Here is a 26709-nt window from a genome sequence, read left to right on the forward strand (position 1 = left end):
GGTGAGATCATAGGGGTTAGGTAAGGTCAGAGGTGAGAGTGTGTCACCTTGACATGCTGCTCTGTCGTCTCCTTCTTCTCCTCCAGGTACACTGTACAGATGAAGTCACCTGCTGGCCCCAACGCCTGCACAACGCACACACACATTCAAGTAGTGTTAAAAGCACACACGCAGAACACTGTAGTGATATAAGACATTGGGTTACTGCAGAACACTGTGTTGATGGATAAGTGTGTGAGTACTGTATGACTCACATAAGCCTTGGTGTTGTGGAGGTGTGTTGTGAGTACTGTATGACTCACAGAAGCCTTTGGTGTTGTGGAGGTGTGTGTGAGTACTGTATGACTCACAGAAGCCTTTGGTGTTGAGAAGGTGTGTGTGAGTACTGTATGACTCACAGAAGCCTTTTGTGTTATGGAGGTGTGTGTGAGTACTGTATGACTCACAGAAGCCTTTGGTGTTGTGGAGGTGTGTGAGTACTGTATGACTCACAGAAGCCTTGGTGTTGTGGAGGTGTGTGTGAGTACTGTATGACCTTACAGAAGCCTTGGTGTTGTGGAGGTGTGTGTGAGTACTGTATGACCTTACAGAAGCCTTTGGTGGAGGGTGTGTGAGGTATGACTCCACAGAAGTCTTGGTGTTGTGGGAGTGTGTGTGAGCACTGTATGACTCACAGAAGCCTTGGTGTTGTGGAGTGTGTGTGAGTACTGTATGACTCACAGAAGCCTTGGTGTTGTGGAGGTGTGTGAGTACTGTATGACTCACAGAAGCCTTGGTGTTGAGGTGTGTTGTGAGTACTGTTTGACTCACAGAAGCCTTGGTGTTGTGGAGGTGTGTGTGAGTACTGTATGACTCACAGAAGCCTTGGTGTTGAGGTGTGTTGTGAGTACTGTTTGACTCACAGAAGCCTTGGTGTTGAGAAGGTGTGTGTGAGTACTGTTTGACTCACAGAAGCCTTGGTGTTGAGAAGGTGTGTGTGAGTACTGTTTGACTCACAGAAGCCTTGGTGTTGGTGTTGCTGTTTGACTCACAGAAGCCTTGGGTGTTGAGAAGGTGTGTGTGAGTACTGTTTCACTCACAGAAGCCTTGGGTGTTGAGGTGATGTGTGAGTACTGTATGACTCACAGGGACGCTGGAGTTGTGGTTCAACTTCTCTGACTTTAATGATGGCCGTGATCTCATCCAGCTGTCTTTTCAGCTGCAGCTCATCCACCTGAACCCAAACAACCACACACGGTCAACCACACGGTCAACCACCACGGTCAACCACACACGGTCAACCACACACGGTCAACCACATGACAAAACAACATGATCGTATTTTGGATCCTCTGTGAGGAGAAGAGACACAGTCTGGTACCAATCACCATGTCAGCCTGAGTTGGGAGAGCACTTTGGGATAAGGGTCAGGTCAGATGAAGTGAGGAAGAACAGATAACACTCAGGTTCTGCCTTAGCAACAGAGATGCATTGGCTGTTCAGTTGTGGAGGAGGAGTCTCAGCCCCAGGAGAAAGGGTTAAATATCAGTGCTTGTGTCAGGAACGTTTTTCATCTGAATTACAGCTGCACTGTCGGGAAGAATTAAACTTCATTCATCTTCTCTAAAACCGTGACGTATTTACTCTGAGAAATTAGAACCCGACAGTATAACGACTTACTCCATGGTTTGAAACATCATTGACCAGCTCACACTGTAGTCACCCCTACCAAACACTGTAGTCACCCCCTACCAAACACTGTAGTCACCCCCTACCAAACACTGTAGTCACCCCTACCAAACACTGTCTACCAAAACAGTCACCCCCTACCAAACAGTCACCCCTACCAAACACTGTAGTCACCCCCTACCAAACACTATAGTCATACCCCTACCAAACACTGCGGCCATTCCCCTACCAAACACCAGAGGGCAGAAGAGAGCTAGTGCCTAAACTCAAAGATGACAGAGTGCCGTGGGATTCAACTATGTACAGATCTAGGATCAGCTTCCTCTACCTCAATCTTAACCTTAAACATTAGCAGGGGAAAATGCTAAACTGACCCAAGATCAGCGTCTATGGGCAATAATGCATTTCAATTTAAGTCATTCAGCAGACACTCTTATCCAGCGCGACTTACAGGAGCAATTAGGGTTACGTAGCCTTGCTCAAGGGCACATCAGCGATTGTTCCCCTTTGTCGGACTCAGGGATGCAAACCAGCAACTTTTCGGTTACTGGCTCAATGCTCTAAACTGCTAGGTTAGGGGCTGCCGCCTCTGAGGTCAGGGGTCAGGGTTTAGAGCTAACAGTGTCTCTGACCTCAAAATATATGTGTAGTGCTCTATGAGGTTAGGGGTCAGGGGTTAGAGGGTCTCTTCAAAGAGAGCTGAGGTTAGGGGTCAGGGGTTAGAGCGTCTCTGACCTCAAAGACGTCAGTGTAGTGTTCTATGAGGTTAGGGGTCAGGGGTTAGAGCTAGACGCTGTGTAGTGCTCATGAGGACCTCAAAGACATCAAAGAGTGTAGTGTCTCTGACATCAAAGACGTCAGTGTAGTGCTCTATGAGGTTAGGGGTCAGGGGTTAGAGCCAGCAGTGTAGTGGACTGATCAAAGACAGTGTAGTGCTCTATGAGGTTAGGTCTCTGACCCTCTATGAAGGGTCAGGGGTTAGAGCTAACAGTGCCTCTGACCTCAAAGAAGTGTAGTGTTCTATGAGGTCAGGGGTCAGGGGTAGTGTTCTGACTCAAAGACGTCAGTGACTATGAGGGGGTCAGGGGGGCTAACAGGTCTCTGACATCAAAGAGTCCGTGTAGTGCTCTATGAGGTTAGGGGTCAGGGGTTAGAGCTCTCTGACCTCAAAGACGTCAGTGTAGTGCTCTATGAGGTTAGGGGTCAGGGGTTAGAGCTAACATGCGTCTCTGACCTCAAAGACGTCAGTGTAGTGCTCTATGAGGTTAGGGGTCAGGGGTTAGAGCTAACACTTCTCTGACCTCAAAGACGTCAGTGTAGTGCCTATGAGGTTAGGGGTCAAAGCCTCTGACCTCAAAGACGTCCGGAAGTGCTCTATGAGGTTAGGGGTCAGGGGTTAGAGCTAACAGCGTCTCTGACATCAAAGACGTCCGTGTAGTGCTCTATGAGGTTAGGGGTCAGGGGTCAGGGGTTAGAGCTAACAGCGTCTCTGACCTCAAAGACGTCCGTGTAGTGCTCTATGAGGTTAGGGTCAGGGGTTAGAGCTAACAGCGTCTCTGACCTCAAAGACGTCAGTGTAGTGCTCTATGAGGTTAGGGTCAGGGGTTAGAGCTAACAGCGTCTCTGACCTCAAAGACGTCAGTGTAGTGCTCTATGAGGTTAGGGGTCAGGGGTTAGAGCTAACAGCGTCTCTGACCTCAAAGACGTCTGTGTAGTGCTCTATGAGGTTAGGGTCAGGGGTTAGAGCTAACAGCGTCTCTGACCTCAAAGACGTCCGTGTAGTGCTCTATGAGTTCCTCTACGACGAGGCCAGCTGTGTAGTCCTTCCCATCGCTCTGGAACAGTGTTGGGCCAAATACTATAGCCAGGTTATGGAGATTCATCTGGTTCAGCTCTGCAAACCGCTGCACACTGTGGACAACACACACACCGTTACACTCTGACCTGAGGGGTGTGTGTGTGTGTTTATATGTGTCTCACCAGTAGAGGTGGTTGACCAGGGCTCGTAGCGTGGCCTTGTTGACTCTGGGCAGCTGGCTCAGCAACAGCTGGTACTGACAGATCTTTCTGCTCTCCTCTGGGATCACTGACAGACAACACACACAGCCAAGCATGTTTAATGCAGTTAGGTCACTTTGGTTCCGAGTGAATACACCCCTGCTATATAGTACCTCACCCCTATTTTAGGGTGAGTGTCGGGAGTTGGGGTTAGAGTGTAGGGTGCTACGGTTAGGGGTGTACGGTGTTGGGGTTAGGGTATAAGGGTAGGGGTTAGGGTGTAGGGAGTTAAGGTTAGGGTGTAGGGGTAGTGGTTAGAGTGTAGGGGTAGTGGTTAGGGTGTAGGGGTAGGAGTTTGGGTGTAGGGGTAGGAGTTTGGGTGTAGGGGTAGTGGTTAGGGTGTAGGGGTAAGAGTTTGGGTGTAGGGGTAAGAGTTTGGGTGTAGGGGTAGTGGTTAGGGTGTAGGGGGTAGGAGTTTGGGTGTAGGGGTAGTGGTTAGGGTGTAGAGCTAGGAGTTAGGGTGTAGGGCTAGTGGTTAGGTGTAGGGGTAGGAGTTAGGGGTGTAGGACTAGTGGTTAGGGTGTAGGGGTAGGAGTTAGGGTGTAGGGTGTAGTGGTTATGGTGTAGGGGTAGGAGTTAGGGGGTAGGAGTTAAGGTGTAGGGCTAGTGGTTAGGGTGTAGGGCTAGGAGTTAGGTGTAGGGCTAGTGGTTAGGTGTAGGGCTAGGAGTTAGGGTGTAGGGCTAGTGGTTAGGTGTAGGGGTAGGATTTAGGGTGTAGGGGTTACGGGTAGGAGTTAAGGGTAGGGTTAGGAGTTAGGGGGTAAGGGGTGTAGGGGTAGGGGTTAGGTGTAGGGGTAGTGGTTAGGGTGTTGGGGGTAGGGGTTAAGGGTAGGGTTAGGGAGTTAGGGGGTAAGGGTGTAGGGGTAGGGTTAGGTGTAGGGGGTAGTGGTTAGGTGTTGGGGTAGGGGTTAAGGGTAGGATTAGGAGTTAGGGTTAGGGTGTAGGGGTAGGGGTTAAGCTTAGGGTTAGGGAGTTAGGGGGTAAGGGTGTAGGGGTAGTGGTTAGGGTGTTGGGGTTAGGGGTTTTGTATACATTTCATTATATTTCAACCTCTTTTTTTCCATTTTCGAATAAAATATACCTTCCTGCAACCCGCTTCACCCAATGTGGTACGGATCTGCAATTCTTTAGACCTTATAACTGGAACCTCCATCAGAGGCTTGCCATCAGCAGCTAGGCAGCTAATTAGCTACGAGCTTTTTGTCATTGTTAGCCACTGCTAGCGGTCTTTACCTTTTAGCTCGGACTCCAGCCACTTTAGCCCGGATAGCCTGGATAATACCTGCCAGTCTGCACAGCACCATATCAGCCCTGAGCATATCGGACTGCTTTTTTATCCACTACATCACCGGATTGCTGCCGCAAGCTCTGGACCATTACACCGAATCTTCACAGCTAGCTAGTTGCTACCGAGTGGCTATTGTGGCTAATGCCCTTGTCCAGAAGCATGCACCAGCTAGCCTCGAGCTAGGCCCATTTCCCGGCTAGCAAACAAAGTACACCAACTACAATACCTCTTCCCAATTGGACTGACCCTTTGTCGACAAGGAACCCCGCCGATCCATCACAACTGGTCTGCTGACATAATCCGGGCGATGTGCTGGTGTTGATCTATCTGCTAGCCCCGCCCGCTAGCTTCCTGAACGCCGTGCCCCGCCGCCTTGCTTAATATTCGACTACCAAACGGCTCCCTGTTTCATCTTTGCTGCTCATTGGACCCTGTGATCACTCAGATACACAGCTGATGCCTGCTGGACTGTACATTAACACAGTACACGCCCAATTTTTCAGTTTTTGATTTGTTAAAAAAGTTTGAAATATCCAATAAATGTCGTTCCACTTCATGATTGTGTCCCACTTGTTGTTGATTCTTCACAAAAAATACAGTTTTATATCTTTATGTTTGAAGCCTGAAATGTGGCAAAAGGTCGCAAAGTTCAAGGGGCCGAATACTTTCGCAAGGCACTGTAGACCATCCAATCAACTACCTACCTCATCCCCATATTTTTTTTTGTTTTTGTGCTCGTTTGCACACCAGTATTTCTACTTGCACATCCTCATCTGCACAGATATCACTCCAGTGTAAATTACTAAATTGTAATTACTTCACCACTATTGGCCTATTTATTGCCTTACCTCCTTACTTCATTTGCACACACTGTATATAGATTTTCTATTGTGTTATTGACTGTATGTTTGTTTATTCCATGTGTAACTCTGTGTTGTTTTTGTCACACTGCTTTGCTTTATCTTGACCAGGTCGCAGTTGTAAATGAGAACTTGTTCTCAACTGGTTACCTGGTTTAATAAAGGTGAAATAAATAATAAATAACTAAAAGGGTGTAGGGGTTAGGGTGTAGAGGTAGGGTTAGGGTGTAGGGGTTAGTGTAGAGGTAGGGTTAGGGTGTAGGGTGTAGAGGTAGGGTGTAGAGGTAGGGTTAGGGTGTATGGGTTAGGGTGTAGAGGTAGGGTGTAGGGTGTAGAGGTAGGGTGTAGAGGTAGGGGTTAGGTGTAGGGTTAGGGTGTAGGGCTCACCAGGTGTGCTGAGCCATGCGCTAGCAGCCTGTATGGTGAACAGTCCCTCTCCAGACTCTCTGAAGAAGCGTTTCAGTGTGTTAGACACGCCGTCCACCTGGTGCTCACCCTCCTTCAGACGCACGTCACGGGCATCACGAAACGCCTCGCACAGCGCGCCACGCGTACTGTTCACACCGCTCTACGGCAGATACCCTCGGACGTCAGACCTAAAACACACACACACATGAATATGCACACACTTCATAACACATACCCTTTCACAACTCCTCTTTCTCTTACTAACCAACCAAAACAGAGGTCAGAGTTCAGAGCAGCAGCTAATCAGAGCCCAGAAGGGATTAGGAAGAGTTAGCAGATGTAACAGATTAAAATTCCAACCACAAAACAGGAGAAACTACCCAGAACCCAACAGGTTCAGCCTGATCCCCAGTAAGACCAGTGAGTCACTAAGTCAATAGGAAAGAAACCACAAGCCTTGGTCAGCAGAGAGAGAGAGAAGTTAACTTATCTCTCTCTCTCTCTCTTCAGGTTATGTGTTAACTTATCTCTCTCTCTCTCTCCTCTCCAGTTATGTTAACTTTTCTCTCTCTCTCCTGGGTTGTGTTAACTTATCTCTCCTCTCTCTCGCTTTCTCTCTCTCTCTCTCGCTCTCTCTCCTAGGTTATGTGTTAACTTATCTTTCTCTCTCTCTCTCTCAGGTTATGTGTTAACACATAACCTAGGAGAGAGAGAGAGAGAGAGAGAGAGAGAGAGAGAGAGAGAGAGAGAAAGCGAGAGAGAGAAAGGAGAGAGAGAAAGCGAGAGAGAGGGAGAGATAAGTTAACACAACCCAGGAGAGAGAGAGGGAGAATGTTAACACAACCTAGGAGAGAGAGAGAGAGAGAGAGAGAGAGAGATACGTTAACACATAACCTGAGAGAGAGAGAGGAGAGAGAGAGAGGGAGAGAGAGGAGAGAGAGAGAGATAAGTTAACACATAACCTAGGAGAGAGAGAGAGGAGAGAGAGGAGAGAGAGAGAGGAGAGAGGGGGAGAGAGAGAGAGGTAAGTTAACACATAACCTAGGAGAGAAAGAGGAGAGAGAAGAGAGAGAGAGAGAGAGAGATAAGTTAACACATAACCTTGCTTTTGCAATGTAAACATGTGCTTCCCATGCCAATAAAGCCCCTTGAAATTAATAGAGAGAGGGGGGGGTGAAGAGGGAAAGAGAGAGAGGAAATGAATAGTGCTGATTGGTTGTCCTTATTTCTCTATGTGAGCCAGAACAGTCACGAGGCAACACAAACACACTGCACATACACACAGCTACACACAATCTCTCACCACACTGTGTGATGTAGTCAATGCAGCGGTCCACTATAACAGGGATGTCGGTCTCAGTTAGTTGCTGCTGACTAAGAGAGTCCCCTGCACTGCCTGCTGCTCTCTGCATGGACACACACCAACCCTGGAAGTCAAAGCTTCCTCTCCCCCCGATGTACAGAGTCCTGGAGGGAGAGAGGGAGGGAGACAGAGGGAGTGGGAGGGAGGTGGAGAGGGAGAGAGGAAGAGAGGAAGAGAGGAAGAGAGGAAGACAGAGAGGTAGACAGGGAGGGAGACAGGGAGACAGGAGGGAGAGAGGGAGGAAGGGGGGGGAGGGAGGGAGACGGGAGGGAGACGGAGAGGGAGGGAGATGGAGAGGGAGGGAGGGAGATGGAGAGAGGGAGGGAGGGAGATGGAGAGAGGGAGGGAGGGAGATGGAGAGGGAGGGAGGGAGGGAGATGGAGAGAGGGGAGGGAGGGGGAGATGGAGAGGGAGGGAGGGAGACGGAGAGGAGGGGGAGGGAGACAGAGAGAGACGGAGAGTGAGGGAGGGAGACGGAGAGAGAGACGGAGAGAGACAGAGAGAGACGGAGAGAGAGGGAGGGAGACGGAGAGTGAGAGTGTGGGAGGGAGATGGAGAGAGAGAGAGTGGGAGGGAGACGGAGAGAGAGAGAGAGTGGGAGGGGAGAGAGAGGGAGGGAGAGAGAGAGAGGGAGGGAGGGAGAGAGAGGGAGGGAGACAGAGAAGAGAGGGAGGGAGACAGAGAGAGGGAGACGGAGAGTGGGGAGGGAGGGAGAGGGAGGAGAGAGGGTCAATATAATAGTGCTAGTGTCAGCATATTTAAAACATGTCATTTTGCCTCATTTCTAAGCACCCTTCCAACCCCTTGAACTAACAACAAAAAGTGTCTTCACTGACCGAGTCTGTAATACCAACATGTTTCAAGCAGACCACCATAGTCCCTGTGCCCTGTCTAAATGACTACCTGTCTAAATGACTACCTGTCTAAATGACTACCTGTCTAAATGACTACCTGTCTAAATGACTACCTGTCTAAATGACTACCTGTCTAAATGACTACCTGTCTAAATGACTACGGACCTGTAGCACTCACAACTGTAGCCATGAAGTGCTATGAAAGGCTGGTCATGGCTCACATCAACACCATTATCCCAGAAACCCTAGACCCAATCCAATTTGCATACCGCCACCCTGCCCTTTCACACCTGGACAAAAGGAACACTCCTATGTGAAAATGCTGTTCATTGACTACAGCACAGCATTCAACACCATAGTACCCATTAAGCTCATCACTAAACTAAGGATCCTGGGACTAAACACCTCCCTCTGTAAATAGACCTAACAACCCCTCCCTCAACATGATCAAGACAAAGGAGATGATTGTGGACTACAGGAAAAGAAACACACCAAGACAGTCGTGAAGAGGGCACGACAAAATCTGTTCCCCCTCAGGAGACTGAAAAGATTTGGCATGGGTCCTCAGATCCTCAAAAAGTTCTACAGCCCCCAGAGTTAATATGGCAGCATCATCCTCTCACCTGCCTCTCTCCACCAGAACCAGCACCCCATTCTCCTGCTGGATCGCTGGGACAAACACACAACAAGTTAACACACACATATGGAACCATTTAATGTTATGATGGTACAAACACAGAGAGAGACAGAGAGAGAGAGAGAGAGAGAGAGAGAGAGAGAGAGAGAGAGACAGAGAGAGAGAGAGAGAGAGAGAGAGAGAGAGAGAGAGAGAGAGAGAAGAACAGAGAGAACAGAGAGAAAGAACAGAGAGAGAGAGAGAGAAAAGAAGAGAGAGAGAGAGAGAGAGAGAGAGAGAAAACAGAGAGATCAGAGAGAACAGAGAGAAAGAACAGAGAGAGAGAGAGAGAACAGAGAGAGAGAGCGAGAACAGATGGAGAGAGAGAGAACGAGAGAGAGAGAGAGAGAGAGAGAGAGAGAGAGAACAGGGAACAGAGAGAACAGGAGAAACAGGGAACAGAGAGAGAACAGAGAGAGAGAACAGAGAGAACAGAGAGAGAACATAAAGAGAGGGAGAGAGAGAGACAGAGAGAGAGAACAGAGAGAGAGAGAGAGAGAGAGAAAACTCACAGAGCTCCTGTAGTTTGCGTAGGTGTATCTCCTCCTCTTCCACACTGTCCTCTAGGTAGGCATGGAGGGAGGAGCCGACCAGAGCGAAACCAGCCAACCCGAGGCTCTGTAGATTCAGCCCGTCTTTATACCGCAGCCGGCCAATCCTTTCAAAAGCCAGCATCAACAGGCCCTCTGCATTGGATGGAATAAACGTCTGGGGAGACGAGGGGGCGGGGAAAGAGATAAAGATGTTTCAGGACACATCCCATTTCTGAACCTTGACCTTGATTACCTAGGTGAGAGATCACTGTGAGTGTGTGGTTACCTTGGTGATGGATTTAACCCACTCCCTGTGGCTGTCTGGGTCATCAGTGCCAAAGAGATAGATACGCTCAGAGTCTGAGTACAGCTCAAATGTATGGTCATAGCTGAGAGAGAGAGGGAGAGAGAGTTTGAGAGAGAGAAAGAGAGAGAGAGCGAAAGAGCGGGTGAGGGAGAGGAGAGAGAAAGAAAGTGGGAGAGAGAGTGAAAAAGAGAGAGAAGAGGCGGGGGGAGAGAGAGAGAGAAAGAGAGCGGGTGAGGGAGAGGGAGAGAGAGCGGGAAGAGAGGGAGAGAGAGACAGAGAGTGGGAGAGGGAGAGAGAGAGAGACAGAGGGAGCAGGAGAGAGAGAGAGACAGAGAGCGGAGAGGGAGACAGAGAGAGAGACAGAGGCGGGGAGGGGAGAGAGAGAGACAGAGAGGCGGGAGAGAGAGAGAGACAGGGGCGGGAGAGAGAGAGAGACAGAGAGCGGGGGGAGAGAGAGAGAGAGAGAGAGAGAGAGACGAGAGCGGGAGGGGAGAGAGAGAGACAGAGAGCGGGAGAGGGAGAGGGAGAGACAGAGAGCGGGAGAGCGAGGAGAGACAGGGCGGGAGAGAGAGAAGAACAGAGAGGCGGGAGAGAGAGAGAGAGAGAGAGAGAGAGAGAGACAGAGACAGAGGCGGGAGAGGAGAGAGAGAGAGAGACAGAGAGCGGGAGAGGGAGAGAGAGACAGAGAGCGGGGAGAGAGAGAGAGACAGAGAGCGGGAGAGAGAGACAGAGAGCGGAGAGAGAGAGAGAGAGACAGAGAGAGCGGGGAGAGAGAGAGACAGAGAGAGAGAGGAGAGAGAGAGAGAGAGAGAGAGACAGAGACAGGATGGAGATTTTTATTATTTTTCTTCGCCAAGTCAATTAATCAAATGAAAATGATTTTGTAAAGAGGGGCAGACTTGGTTAAAGTGATGAAAGAGTGACAGGTAGCTACCCATGTCTCTCTGGTGTGTTGACAGCCAGACAGACGATCTCTGTAGACTTCAGGGTTCCATTGGGCGTGGAGGTCTTGTCACTCTCATAGTAACTAAAGTTCCCATCATTTAACATACACCAGCGACGACTGAACTCTGCAGAAACAGGAGCAGCCAGAGGACATCATACACAGAGGACACACTTTGACCAAGCCAGCATCATCACCTTGAGCTAGGTGAGAGGAAGGGACTGGGGTAAGGGACTGGATGGAGGGACTGGATGGAGGGACTAGGGGAAGGGACTGGATGGAGGGACTGGATGGAGGGACAAGGGGAAGGGACTGGATGGAGGGACAGGATGGAGGGACAAGGGGAAGGGACTGGATGGAGGGACTAGGGGAAGGGACTGGATGGAGGGACTGGATGGAGGGACTAGGGGGAAGGACTGGATGGAGGGACAAGGGGAAGGGACTAGGGGGAAGGGACTGGATGGAAGGACTAGGGGAAGGGACTGGATGAAGGGACTGGGAGGGACTGATGGAAGGACTAGGGAAGGACTGGATGGAGGGACAAGGGGAAGGACTAGGGGGAAGGGACTGGATGGAGGGACTAGGGGGAGGGACTGATGGAAGGACTGGGGAAGGGACTGGATGGAGGGACTAGGGGGAGGGACTAGATGGAAGGACTAGGAAGGGACTGGATGGAGGGACTAGGGGAAGGAACTGGATGGAGGGACTAGGGGAAGGGACTGGATGGAGGGACTGGGGGAACTAGGGAAGGGACTAGGGGAAGGGACTGGATGGAGGGACTAGGGGGAGGGACTAGGGGAAGGGACTGGATGGAGGGACTGGATGGAGGGACTGGGGAAGGGACTGGATGGAGGGACAAGGGAAGGGACTAGGGGGAAGGGACTGGATGGAAGGACTAGGGGGAAGGACTGGATGAAGGGACTAGGGAGGGACTGATGGAAGGACTAGGGAAGGGACTGGGATGGAGGGACTAGGGGGGAGGGACTAGATGGAAGGACTAAGGGGAAGGGACTGGATGGAGGGACTAGGGGAAGGAACTGGATGGAGGGACTAGGGAAGGGACTGGATGGAGGGACTAGGGAACTAGGGAAGGACTAGGGGAAGGGACTGGATGGAGGGACTAGGGAGGGACTAGGGAAGGACTGGACGGAAGGACTAGGGAAGGGACTGGATGGAAGGACTAGGGGAGGGACTGGATGGAGGGACTAGGAAGGGACTGGATGGAGGGACTAGGGGAACTAGGGAAGGGACTAGGGAAGGGACTGAATGGAGGGACTAGGGAGGGACTAGGGAAGGACTAGGGGGAAGGGACTGGATGGAAGGACCAGGAAGGACTGGGAAGGACTGGACGGAAGGGACTAGGGGGAAGGGACTGGATGGAAGGGACTAGGGGAGGGGACTAGGGGAAAGGAATGGATGGAAGGACTAGGGGGAAGGGACTGTATGGAGGGACAAGGAAAGAACTAGGGAAGGAACTGATGGAGCGACTTGGGGAAGAACTAGGGGAAGGAACTGGATGGAGGGACTAGGGGAAGGACTGATGGAGGGACTAGGGGAAGGGACTTGAGGAAGGACTAGAAGGGACTGGATGGAGGGGACTAGGGAAGGGACTAGGGAAGGGACTGGGTGGAGGGACTAGGGAAGGACTAGAAAAGGACTAGGGGAAGGGACTGGGATGGAGGGACTAGGGAAGGGACTAGGGAAGGGACTGGGTGGAGGGACTAGGAAGGGACTAGAGAAAGGGACTTGGGAAGGGACTGGATGGAGGGACTAGGGGAAGGGACTAGAGGAAGGGACTAAGAGACTAGGGAAGGGACTGATGGAAGGACTAGGGAAGGGACTAGAGTGAGGGACTAGGGAAGGGATTAGGGAAGGGACTAGAGGGAAAGGACTAGAGACTATGGGAAGGGATTAGAGGAAGGGACTAGGAGACTAGGGAAGGGACGAGGGGAAGGGACTAAGAGACTAGGGGAAGGGACTGGGGAAGGACTAGGGAGGACTAGGAAGGGACGCAGGGAAGGGACTGGGGAAGGGACTAGGGAAGGGACTAGGGAAGGGACTAGAGGGAGGGACTAGAGTGAGGGACTGGAAGAATGGACTAAGAGACTAGGGAAGGGACTAGGGGAAGGGACTAAGAGACTAGGGAAGGGACTAAGACTAGGGAAGGGACTCTGGGAGGGGACTCGGAGACTAGGGCACCAGGAGGATGGGACAAGGGGAGGGATTTAGGAGACAAGGGGACTAGGGAAGGGACTAGGGGGACAAGGAAGAAACTAGGGGAGATGTGTGTGTGTGTGTGTGATTGGCTCACCCTCCCTGGCCTTACGCTCCGTGATAGGCCGGGCCATGGAGGCGGTCTTGAAAAGGAAGCCATTGTGAGTGACGGGGTGCTGTGGTGAATAGTGTTGAGGCTCCATGACCCCAGTCACCTCCGACCGAGGCAGCTCTGCAGAAACACAACAACACACTGTCAACATGCACCCTCATTATTACACTGGAATACAACATGTACTTAAATACCTGTGTTGAGGTTGTGTGAGAGGAACTGGGCCTGTAGTTTCTGGTTGTGGGCGAGTGCCAGGGAGGGGGGAGGGACAGTCTGTCTGGCCAGTAGAACAGTTCACATCAGCTCCACAGAACACCAGACATAAAGGTCTCCAAGACATCACTGCACTGCACGTTTATACACAGGGCCTGGAGAGAGAGGGGGGGAGAGGGGGAAAGGGGGGAGAGAGAGGGGGAGAGAGGAGAGAGAGAGGAGAGGGGAGAGGGGAGAGAGAGAGGAGAGGGGGGAGAGAGGGGAGAGAGAGAGGGGAGGGGGGGTTAGGGTGGGATAACTGTTTCAAATTCAGAAAATGTTTTGATCACTTTGTCAGTGTTAGCGAGGAGGAAGTAACATTGCTGCTATGCTGAGTCTGAGCTTTTTGCTTGAAACAGCAGTGACCAGACTGTCATTGTAGGTCTCACAGCAGTATTAGACTGTAACTGTTGCTGTCACAGCAGTAGTATACTGTCATTGTTGCTGTCACAGCCAGCATTAGACTGTCATTGTAGGTCTCACAGCAGTATTAGACTAATTGTTGCTGTCACAACAGTATTAGACTGTAATTGCTGCTGTCACAGCAGTAGTATACTGTCATTGTTGCTGTCACAGCAGTAGTATACTGTCATTGTAGGTCTCACAGCAGTATTAGACTGTCACTGTAGCTGTCACAGCAGTATTAGTGAACTTGTACAACATTATGACATCATAACCTACGACATTCCACAAGCCTACACATTTCACACCAACCCACAGTCCACCTGTTGTTGTTGGGCAAAGCAGTGGTGCAGCTGACTCACAGCTGTGGTTCAGAACAATCCACTATTTCACAACTGAGACCAATGACTCACATCTCTGAGGACTTTAAGGTGAGGGGGACAGGGTAAGGGACCAGGGGACAGGGTCGGGGTAAGACAAAACGGGGTGAGGGGAGAGGTTAACTGGGAATCATGGGAGGAAATTAAACCAGTCAGGAAGAGAGGGTGACTGCCCCATTGGAGAGAAAGATAGAGACCAGGAGAGATACAAAACAGGGAGGAAGATGTTTTTACAGCTGAGGGAAATTGGATTTGTTTTTGAATTCTTTGTGGATCTGTGTAATCTGAGGGAAATATGTCTCTCTAATATGGTCATACATTGGGCAGGAGGTTAGGAAGTGCAGCTCAGTTTCCACTCTCATTTTGTGGGCAGTGAGAACATAGCCTGTCTTCTCTTGAGAGCCAGGTCTGCCTCACGGAGGCCTTTCTCAATAGCAAGGCTATGCTCACTGAGTCTGTACATAGTCAAAGCTTTCCTTAAGTTTGGGTCAGTCACAGTGGTCAGGTGTTCTGCCACTGTGCAACTCTCTGTATTAGGGTCAGTCACAGTGGTCAGGTATTCTGCCACTGTCTACTCTCTGTGTAGGGTCAGTCACAGTGGTCAGGTATTCTGCCACTGTCTACTCTCTGTGTAGGGTCAGTCACAGTGGTCAGGTATTCTGCCACTGTCTACTCTCTGTGTAGGGTCAGTCACAGTGGTCAGGTATTCTGCCACTGTCTACTCTCTGTGTAGGGTCAGTCACAGTGGTCAGGTATTCTGCCACTGTACTCTGTGTATGGTCAGTCACAGTGGGCAGGTATTCTGCCACTGTCTACTCTCTGTTTAGGGTCAGTCACAGTGGTCAGGTATTCTGCCGCTGTCTACTCTCTGTGTAGGTTCAGTCACAGTGGTCAGGTATTCTGCCACTGTGTACTCTCTGTGTAGGGTCAGTCACAGTGGTCAGGTATTCTGCCGCTGTGTACTCTCTGTGTAGGGTCAGTCTACAGTGGTCAGGTATTCTGCCGCTGTCTACTCTCTGTGTAGGGTCAGTCACAGTGGTCAGGTATTCTGCCGCTGTCTACTCTCTGTTTAGGGCCAAATAGCATTCTAGTTTTGTCATGTCTTATTATGTCTGTTCCTGTCCTTTCTCTTCACTCTGTCTCTCTCTGCTGGTCTTATTAGGTTACCTTCTTTCTCTCCTTCTCCAGCTGTTCCCCATCTCCCCTAACTAGCTCATTCACCCTTTCCCCCACCTGTTCCCTTTTTTCCTCTGATTAGGTCTCTATTTCTCTCTCTGTTCCTGCTACTTTCGGTGTCAGATTCTCGTTTGTGTTTCTCATGCCAGAAGCAAGCTATCGTCTCGTTTGCTTCCACCTAGTCCTATCCTGTCGGAGTCTGCCTGGCAGGTGCATCCTGCACTCTACTAACTATCTTTGTTCCATTGACAACGTCGGAAGAGGATCTATGCCATTCCTGTTTTTTCATTAAAGAACTCTGTTTCTGTTAAAACCGCTTTTGGGTCTTCACTCAAGTACATAACAAGTTTGCTCTGTTTTTTTGTTAATTCTTTCCAATGTGTCAAATAATTATCTTTTTGTTTTCTCATGATTTGGTTGGGTCTAATTGTGTTGTCCTGGGGCTCTGTAGGGTGTGTTTGTGTTTGCGAACAGAGCCCCAGGACCAGCTTGCTTAGGGACTCTTCTCCAGGTTCATCTCTCTGTAGGTGATGGCTTTGTTATGGAAGGTTTGGGAATCACTTCCTTTTAGGTGGTTATAGAATTTAACGGCTCTTTTCTGGATTTTGATAATTAGTGGGTATCGGCCTAATTCTGCTCTGCATGCATTATTTGGTGTTGTAAATTGTACACAGAGGATATTTTTGCAGAATTCGCGTGCAGAGTCTCAATTTGGTGTTTGTCCCATTTTGTGAAGTCTTGGTTGGTGAGCGGTCCCCAGACCTCACAACCATGAAGGGCAATGGGCTCTATGACTGATTAAAGTATTTTTAGCCAAATCCTAATTGGTATGTTGAAATGTATGTTCCTTTTGATGGCATAGAATGCCCTTCTTGCCTTGTCTCTCAGATCGTTCACAGCTTTGTGGAAGTTACCTGTGGCGCTGATATTTAGGCCAAGGTATGTATAGTGTTTTTGTGTGCTATAGGGCAACAGTGTCGAGATGGAATTTGTATTTGTGGTCCTGGTGACTGGACCTTTTTTGGAACACCATTATTTTGGTCTTACTGAGATTTACTGTCAGGGCCCAGGTCTTACAGAATCTGTGCATAAGATCTAGGTGCTGCTGTAGGCCCTCCTTGGTTGGTGACAGAAGCACCAGATCATCAGCAAACAGCAGACATTTGACTTCGGATTCTAGCAGGGGGAGGCTTTTCAGTGCCCGGCGAATTCGTTGATATATATGTTGAGGGTGGGGCTTAAGCTGCATCCCTGTCTAACCCCACAACCCTGTGTGAAGAAATGTGTGTGTTTTTTGCCAATTTGAACCGCACACTTGTTGTTTATGTACATGGATTTTATAATGTCATATGTTTTACCCCCAACACCACTTTCCATCAGTTTGTATAGCAGACCCTCATTCCAAATTGAGTCTAAGGCTTTTTTGAAATCAACAAAGCATGAGAAGACATTGCCTTTGTTTTGGTTTGTTTGGTTGCCAATTAGGGTGTGCAGGGTGAACACATGGTCTGTTGTACGGTAATTTGGTAAAAAGCCAATTTGACATTTGCTCAGTACGTTGTTTTCATTGAGGAAATGTACGAGTCTGCTGTTAATGATAATGCAGAGGATTTTCCCAAGGTTACTGTTGACACATATTCCACGGTAGTTATTGGGGTCAAATTTGTCTCCACTTTTGTGGATTGGGGTGATCAGTCCTTGGTTCCAAATATTGGGGAAGATGCCAGAGCTAAGTATGATGTTAAAGAGTTTTAGTATAGCCAATTGGAATTTGTTGTCTGTATATTTGATCATTTCATTGAGGATACCATCAACACCACAGGCCTTTTTGGGTTGGAGGGTTTTTATTATGTCCTGTAACTCATTCAATGTAATTGGATAATCCAGTGGGTTCTGGTAGTCTTTAATAGTTGATTCTAAGATCTGTATTTGATCATGTATATGTTTTTGCTCTTTATTCTTTGTTATAGAGCCAAAAAGATTGGAGAAGTGGTTTACCCATACATCTCCATTTTGGATAGATAATTATTCGTGTTGTTGTTTGTTTAGTGTTTTCCAATTTTCCCAGAAGTGGTTAGAGTCTATGGATTCTTCAATTGCATTGAGCTAATTTCTGACATGCTGTTCCTTCTTTTTCCTCTCTCCTTCTCCTACATATTTTTCTTCTCCAGGACTTCTAGCCCATCATCAACATCAGCAAACATGCACACAGACACATGGAGGAATCAAAGACTTTTACACAACCCCTGGAGAGAGAGAGAGAGAAAGAAAGAGAACAAGATAGAGAGAGTGAGACACAGAGAGAGAATGATTTGTCTGAGGGCCATGTGGAGTGCACTCTATACCCTGGGTGTGTCTCTGAAAGGAAAGTGAAAAGAAAATATGAAAACAATATGAAAGTCTTGTAATCAGAGAGTGATTACAGATACCCCTGCCTCTATCCTCCCCATTCCCTCCATCCGCAAACTAACAAATGTTTCACATGCTTGGCAAGCAGAGGGCGCACACAAACACATTCACACAATATAGACACACGAGACAGGAAGAAAGAATTGTGATCCATCTGTTCCAGCATTACCTCACCAGAGACCTACTGTAGCAGACAGAGGGACTATCAGACAGAGACCAGGTGTAGCAGACAGAGAGACCCAGCAGACAGAGACCCAGCAGACAGAGAGACCCAGCAGACAGAGAGACATAGCAGACAGAGAGACATAGCAGACAGAGAGACATAGCAGACAGAGAGACCCAGCAGACAGAGAGACCCAGCAGACAGAGAGCCAGCAGACAGAGACCCAGCAGACAGAGACCCAGCAGACAGAGAGACATAGCAGACAGAGACCCAGCAGACAGAGGACCCAGCAGACAGAGGGCCCAGCAGACAGGAGCCAGCAGACAGAGACCCAGCAGACAGAGACCCAGCAGACAGAGAGACCCAGCAGACAGAGAGACATAGCAGACAGAGACCCAGCAGACAGAGACCCAGCAGACAGAGAGACCCAGCAGACAGAGAGACCCAGCAGACAGAGACCCAGCAGACAGAGACCCAGCAGACAGAGACCCAGCAGACAGAGACCCAGCAGACAGAGAGTCCCAGCAGACAGAGAGACCCAGCAGACAGAGAGACCCAGCAGACAGAGAGCCCAGCAGACAGAGAGACCCAGCAGACAGAGAGACCCAGCAGACAGAGGACCCAGCAGACAGAGAGACCCAGCAGACAGAGAGACATAGCAGACAGAGAGACCCAGCAGACAGAGAGACCCAGCAGACAGAGACCCAGCAGACAGAGACCCAGCAGACAGAGAGACCCTATCAGACAGAGACCCAGCAGACAGAGGCCAGCAGACAGGGCCCAGCAGACAGAGAGACATAGCAGACAGAGAGACCCAGCAGACAGAGAGACATAGCAGACAGAGACCCAGCAGACAGAGGCCAGGAGACAGAGGACCCAGCAGACAGGGCCAGCAGACAGAGAGACCCAGCAGACAGAGACCCAGCAGACAGAGACCCAGCAGACAGAGAGACCCAGCAGACAGAGACCCAGCAGACAGAGACCCAGCAGACAGAGAGACCCAGCAGACAGAGACCCAGCAGACAGAGAGACCCAGCAGACAGAGAGACCCAGCAGACAGACCCAGCAGACAGAGAGACCTAGCAGACAGAGAGACCCAGCAGACAGAGACCCAGCAGACAGAGACCTAGCAGACAGAAGATCTAGCAGACAGAGAGACCTACTGTAGCAGACAGAGACCTACTGTAGCAGACAGAGACCTACTGTAGCAGACAGAGACCTACTGTAGCAGACAGAGACCTACTGTAGCAGACAGAGACCTACTGTAGCAGACAGAGACCTACTGTAGCAGACAGAGACCTACTGTAGCAGACAGAGAGACCCAGCAGACAGAAAGGGAAAGACAGAGACCTACTGTAGCAGACAGAGAGACCCAGCAGACAGAAGGGAAAGACAGAGACCTACTGTAGCAGACAGAGACCTACTGTAGCAGACAGAGACCTACTGTAGCAGACAGAGAGGAAAACAAGGCTGAGGAGAAAAACAGAGAGAGTGTGATATGAAAGAAATAATTTAAACATTTGGGAGAAGAGAAATAGGGCAAAGAGAAAATAGAGAAACAGGCAACAAAGATATTAGAATAAGAGGGAAAGGACAGACAAGAGGGGGAGAATAAGAGGGAAATGATAGAGAAAGAGGAGAATAAGAGGTGGAAAGGATAGAGAAAGGGAGAGAATAAGAGGGGAAAGGATAGAGAAAAGGAGAATAAGAGGGAAAGGACAGAGAAAGAGGAGAATAAGAGGGAAAGGACAGAGAAGAGGAGAATAAGAGGGAAAGGACAGAGAAAGAGGAGAATAAGAGGGGAAAGGACAGAGAAAAAGAGGAGAATAAGAGGGGAAAGGACAGAGAAAGAGGAGAATAAGAGGGGAAAGGACAGAGAAAAGAGGAGAATAAGAGGGAAAGGACAGACAAAAGAGAGGAGAATAAGAGGGAAATGACAGAGAAAGAGGAGAATAAGAGGGGAAAGGACAGAGAAAGGAGAATAAGAGGGAAAGGACAGAGAAAGAGGAGAATAAGAGGGGAAAGGACAGACAAAAGAGGAGAATAAGAGGGGAAATGATAGAGAAAGGAGAATAAGAGGGAAAGGACAGAGAAAGAGGAGAATAAGAGGGAAAGGACAGACAAAGAGGAGAATAAGAGGGGAAAGGACAGACAAAGAGGGAGAATAAGAGGAAATGATAGAGAAGAGGAGAATAAGAGGGGAGAATAAGAGGGAAAGGATAGAGAAAGGGAGAATAAGAGGGGAAAGGATAGAGAAAGAGGAGAATAAGAGGGAAAGGATAGAGAAAGGAGAGAATAAGAGGGGAAAGGACAGAGAAGAGAGGAGAATAAGAGGGGAAAGGACAGACAAAGAGGGAGAATAAGAGGGAAATGATAGAAGGGGAGAATAAGAGGGAAAGGACAGACAAAGAGGAGAATAAGAGGGAAAGGACAGACAAAGAGGGGAGAATAAGAGGGGAAATGATAGAAGAGAGGAGAATAAGAGGGGAAAGGACAGAGAAAGGAGAGAATAAGAGGGAAAGGATAGAGAAAGGAGAATAAGAGGGGAAAAGGACAGAGAAAGGAGGAGAATAAGAGGGAAAGGATAGAGAAAGGAGAGAATAAGAGGGGGAAAGGATAGAGAAGAGGAGAATAAGAGGGGAAAGGATAGAAAGGAGAATAAGAGGGGAAAGGACAGAGAGAAAGAGGGGAGAATAAGAGGGGGAAAGGATAGAAGAGGAGAATAAGAGGGGGAAAGGATAGAAGGGGAGAATAAGAGGGGAAAGGATAGAGAAGAGAGGGGAATAAGAGGGAAAGGATAGAGAAGAGGGGGGAGAATAAGAGGGGAAAGGATAGAGAAAGAGAGGGGGAATAAGAGGGGAAAAAGATAGAAAGAGGGGAGAATAAGAGGGGAAAGGATAGAGAAAGAGAGAATAAGAGGGGAAAGGATAGAGAAAAGTGTCACACACTGATCTCTTTACTACCCTGACCCTGAGCCTGCCTGGTGTTCTGTACTTTACAGATTCTGCCCTGGATTATCTACCTCTGCCTGCCCTTGATCTGTAACACTGCCCACTGTTTATAATAATGTTGTTCTTTTTAGAACTGTCACATCTGGGTCTTATCCTGAGGGTCTGATAGAAAAGAAAAGAGAATAAGAGGGGTAAGGATCGAGAAAGGGATTGAAGCTGTGTCTAGCAACTGATCTATATAAGAGCCATATTGACACACATCCAATGAAACAGACCCATAGATTGTTTACGTGCAGCAATCACCCAACACCACGCCTGCACCCACCCAGCACGTACTATTTACATTTGAGTAATTTAGCAGACTTATCCAGAAAGACTTAGTGCATTAATTTTAAGAAGCTAGGCAGGACAACCACATATCACAGTCATAGTAAGTACATTTCTGCGGTGGGGAGGGGTGATGTAGGACTAATCGAGATACTCTCGAGATACATTATCAGAAGATGCCCAGGGATTCATTGTTCCGTCATTGGTTGGGATATGCCGGCCCCTCATAGGGGTGGAGGTCCCAAGAGACCAAAGATGGCAGAACCGAGTGCTCAGGTTGAGGTGTAGGGTTTGAACCACACAGACACAAGTCACTATTCAAGACAGACATATGGAGAAATTCCTAAACCACTCACACACACAAACATATCCAAAACCATCCATACACACACACAAATACCTCTGCGTCTCATAACACTGTCAGACCACAGTCACACTGTCAAACTAACTATAATTCTCAATGGTTGCTGTCTAATCACTGGGTTGGTTGATTAATTATCATGTGGAGGTTAGCTGTGAGGTAGACTGGCAGCCCTGTAAAAGCAGTGCTAGCCTGCACTGAGAGATGTTAGAAAAGCAGACATAATTTAGCTTCACTATGTTATAACTGTGTAGCATAGCAATCAAATTAGGATCCAAGTTTTTCCTGACCATGTCAGCTGACCAGGAAAACTCCTGGCGCTAGCTATAAGATGCTAACATAGTTTAACGTTGATGTGTTATAAGATGCTAACATAGTTTTGCTGTGATGTAGCTATAAGATGCTAACAAAGTTTAGCTGTGATGTGCTATAAGATGCTAGCATGGTTTAGCTATGATGTGTTATAAGATGCTAACATGGTTTAGCTGTGATGTGCTAAAAGATGCTAGCATGGTTTAGCTATGATGTGCTATAAGATGCTAACAAAGTTTAGCTGTGATGTGCTATAAGATGCTAGCATGGTTTAGCTATGATGTGCTATAAGATGCTAACATGGTTTAGCTGTGATGTGCTAAAAGATGCTAGCATGGTTTAGCTATGATGTGTTATAAGATGCTAACATGGTTTAGCTGTGATGTGCTATAAGATGCTAACATGGTTTAGCTGTGATGTGCTATAAGATGCTAACATGGTTTAGCTGTGATGTGCTATAAGATGCTAACATGGTTTAGCTGTGATGTGCCATGAGCTTCTGGCATATAGGTAACAGCCAAAATAAAGAAAACACCAACATAAAGTGTCTTAACAGGGGCGTTGGGTCACTCGAGCCACCAGAACAGCTTCAATGCACCTTGGCAAAGATTCTACAAGTGTCTGGAACTCTATTGGAGGGATCGACACCATTCTTCACAAGAAATTCAATAATTTGGCGTTTTGTTGATGGTGGTGGAAAGCTCTGTCTCAGGCGCCGCTCCAGAATGTTCAATTGTGTTGAGATCTGGAGACTGAGACACACCATTTTAAACCACCTTTTAAGTCACAGATCTCTTGTAGTCAAAATAATGGGCAACTGGGCATTTTTAACACATGTTCTTAAGCATGATGGGATGTTAATTGCTTAATTAACCGTTGTGAAAGCATCTGCTTTCAATATTTATTTATTTTACCTTTATTTAACCAGGCAAGTCAGTTAATTAAGAACAAATTCTTATTTTTCAATGACGGCCTAGGAACAGTGGGTTAACTGCCTGTTCAGGGGCAGAATGACAGATTTGTACCTTGTCAGCTCGGGGATTCGAACTTGCAACCTTTCGGTTACTAGTCCAGCTCTAACTACTAGTATCCCTCATTTACTCAAGTGTTTTCCTTTATTTTGGCAGTTCCTGTGGTTTTAGCCGTGATGTGTTATATGATGCTATCAGCATGAATCAGTAGAGTGGGAGAGGGAGCTGACTCATGCACAAGACTGTCCCTTCAGAAAGGGGAGGCTATGACCACACAAAGAACACATGGAGTCACACGTCTCCTCCAGCTGAGCATAGAGGAAGTCATCCATTTCAATCATCCAACTCACATATTTACACACTTCAACACACTTACGCAAATACAACTCTCAGAACCACACTCGAATCCAACTCTCAGACCCACACTCGAATAGAACTCTCAGACCCACACTCAAATACAACTCTCAGACCCATACTCCAATACAACTCTCAGACCCACACTCGGATACAACTCTCAGACCCACACTCAAATACAACTCTCAGACCCACACTCCAATACAACTCTCAGACCCACACTCAAATACAACTCTCAGCTCTCAGACCCACACTCAAATACAACTCTCAGACCCATACTCAAATACAACTCTCAGACCCACACTCCAATACAACTCTCAGACCCACACTCAAATACAACTCTCTCAGACCCACACTCGAATACAACTCTCAGACCCACACTCCAATACAACTCTCAGACCCACACTCAAATACAACTCTCAGACCTCAAATACAACTCTCAGACCCACACTCAAATACAACTCTCAGACCCACACTCCAATACAACTCTCAGACCCACACTCAAATACAACTCTCAGACCCATACTCAAATACAACTCTCAGACCCACACTCCAATACAACTCTCAGACCCACACTCCAATACAACTCTCAGACCCACACTCCAATACAACTCTCAGACCCACACTCCAATACAACTCTCTCAAACACATTCTTTCCCCTCTCACATTTTATACACACGACACACAAACACAAAAACAGGCCTTGTCCACAAACATACAATGCCAACAAACAGAGCACACAGTCCTACACAGCTACTGCAGTGGTGAACTCACCCATAAGCTGACAATGTAGTCCTCTTGAATGTCACCGGTGCAGGTGTGTGTGTCTGTGTATGTGTGTGTGTGTACCAAACTGCATAGTTCCAAGTGAAGACGATGCAAGAGCCCTCCTCACAAAAATACACCAACAGAAGAGAGGAGGAGAGACAGAGAGAAACACTTCCCTGAGCTCCACTGACCAGACCCTCAGCTCCACTGACCAGACCCTCAGCTACACTGACCAGACCCTCAGCTACACTGACCAGACCCTCAGCTCCACTGACCAGACCCTCAGCCACTGACCAGACCCTCAGCTCCACTGACCAGACCCAAACAGTGAAACAGGGATACAAGGGGAGGGAAAACTCTGGAGGGGCGGGGTTAGAGAACATTCCTGTAGAAAGACCATGATAACATCTGATGGAGGGTGGAGTCAGCAACATGAGCTTATACATGCTCGAGGTGGGTTGAGGCCCAGGAAGAGCACAGAGAGAGACACAGTCCAGACAACAGGGAATGAAATAAAGGGGAGAACACAGAGAGAGACAAAGTCCAAGGCAGCAGGGAATGGACAAGGGAGAGCGGGAACAGACCAGAAAAAGAGAGGGGAGAAGGAGAACAAAGGATTCATTTAGTTCAACGCATGAAGAGCGACGAGAGAGGGTGTTTGTGTGTGTGTGTGTGTGTCTCCCTATGCCGTTGCATCCTAGTCCAACATTTAGAAGCAGAGAGAAAACGTCCTATATATTGAGTTTCTTTACATCTCTGTTGCACCCCCACCGCCCCCACACACACACATATACACACACACACACACACACACACACACACACACTGGGCATGAACATCTGGTTAACTAAATCACTTAAGGAGGAAAATGGAATCACTCAAGGTCATGTGCTGAATGTGATTCTCACACACACACCACACACACCCCACACTCAAACACACACATACATACACATATACACACACGCTCACAGAGAGACAGACAGAGAGCTGTGTGCAGTTGGCATTGCTTCTGGTAACTGGGTTAAGAGGCTATTGACTGACCCAGCTAAGAGCTGTAACACTAAGGCATTCACTACACAGAAACACACACACTGAATGGAAGAGAAGGATACTGGAGGGGCTGGATACTGGAGGGGGATAGATACTGGAGGGGGATAGATATCTGGAGGGGGATAGATACTGGAGGGGGATAGATACTGGAGGGTGGATACGATGAACTGGAGAGGAGGGATGTGATACTGGAGGGGATTGGATAGTTGGAGGGGATGTGGGATAGATACTGGAGGGGATGAGGGTGGATACTGGAGTGGATACTGGAGGGTGGATACTGGAGGGAGTAGGTATACTGGAGGGAGTGGATACTGGAGGGGGTGTGGATACTGGAGGGGTGTGGATACTGAAGGGGATAGATACTGGAGGGAGATAGATACTGGAGGGGGATGGATACTGGAGGGGGGTGGATACTGGAGGGGGTGGATACTGGAGGGGGATACTGGAGGGGATGGATACTGGAGGGGGTGGATACTGGAGGGGTATGGGAGTGTATTGGATCGTTCAGGTTGTCATTTAGATGTGGTAGGGTTAAATTAAGGTTAGTTTGGAGGTCAGATAAGGGTTATATAAAGGTTGTTCTTACGTTGTTAAGCTCTTCCTGGTTGCCGTAGAGGGGGTGGTATTTATGGTATTTGCCCTGTCTGTATTTGGAGCTGACGAATCGTCGCGGTCTTCGCTGCAACTGGTCGGACTCAGCGCCTCGCTGGGAGGGGACGTTCGCCGCCCAAAATCTGTTCAGACGCTCATTACCTAGCAACAGGAACACCTTGGGGACAGGTAAGTGACAGGCAGGGGTATTAGAGAGGGACACAGTAGTTAGCCAAGAATACTGTTCTGTTTCAGCTGTCGTGGGCAGTCTAGCGTGTGTGGAGAAGGAGGTTCTTCTCTGTTTCAGCTGTCGTGGTCAGTCTAGCTGTTTGGAGAAGGAGGTACTTTCGGGTACTCTTCAATTCCATGCATACAGGGACCTTTGAAGTGTTTGGATCCTTTTTTGTTATTTGATTGGTGGATTGAAAATAAAGTATTTAGAGTTGTGTGCGTGTGTCTGTGTGTGTGTGTGTGTGTGTGTGCCTGTGTGTGTGTGCCTGTGTGTGTGTGTGTGCGCGTGTGTGTGTGTGTGTGTGTGTGTGTGTGTGTGTGTGTGTGTGTGTGTGTGTGTGTGTGTGTGTGTGTGTGTGTGTGTGTGTGTGTGTGTACCTGTATAAGCTCCTCTGTCCACACCCTCCTGTCCATCTTCAGACTGCGCACCTTAGAGATGCTGGGGCCCAAACCGAGCGGTGCTCTCCTACAACATGCACACACACATACTACACACACATGCACACACACACACACACAAATGCATAAGTCTTTGGACTGCTCCACTATAAAGGATTCTGTATATAACACAAATAGGTCTTACCAAAGGTCAGTGGATCTGAAAGTACTGCAACTGCGTGATAGTTAACACACTCACCTGCACAGCGCTTGCAGACCACCACACACTAGAGTTGATGGCAGCCCCACTCAGGTTTGGCGGCGCCACAGTCGGCACAGCAACCAT

General features: G+C 48.6%; 1 pseudogene; it reads right to left on the reverse strand.

Annotated features, from left to right (window-relative positions):
- Positions 1-26: 26 nt before the first annotated feature.
- On the reverse strand, positions 27-26709 carry LOC135533172 (arf-GAP with Rho-GAP domain, ANK repeat and PH domain-containing protein 1-like; annotated as a pseudogene).

The sequence above is a fragment of the Oncorhynchus masou genome, unplaced genomic scaffold (assembly GCF_036934945.1).
Source record: "Oncorhynchus masou masou isolate Uvic2021 unplaced genomic scaffold, UVic_Omas_1.1 unplaced_scaffold_2265, whole genome shotgun sequence".
In the NCBI taxonomy this organism is placed as follows: domain Eukaryota; kingdom Metazoa; phylum Chordata; class Actinopteri; order Salmoniformes; family Salmonidae; genus Oncorhynchus; species Oncorhynchus masou.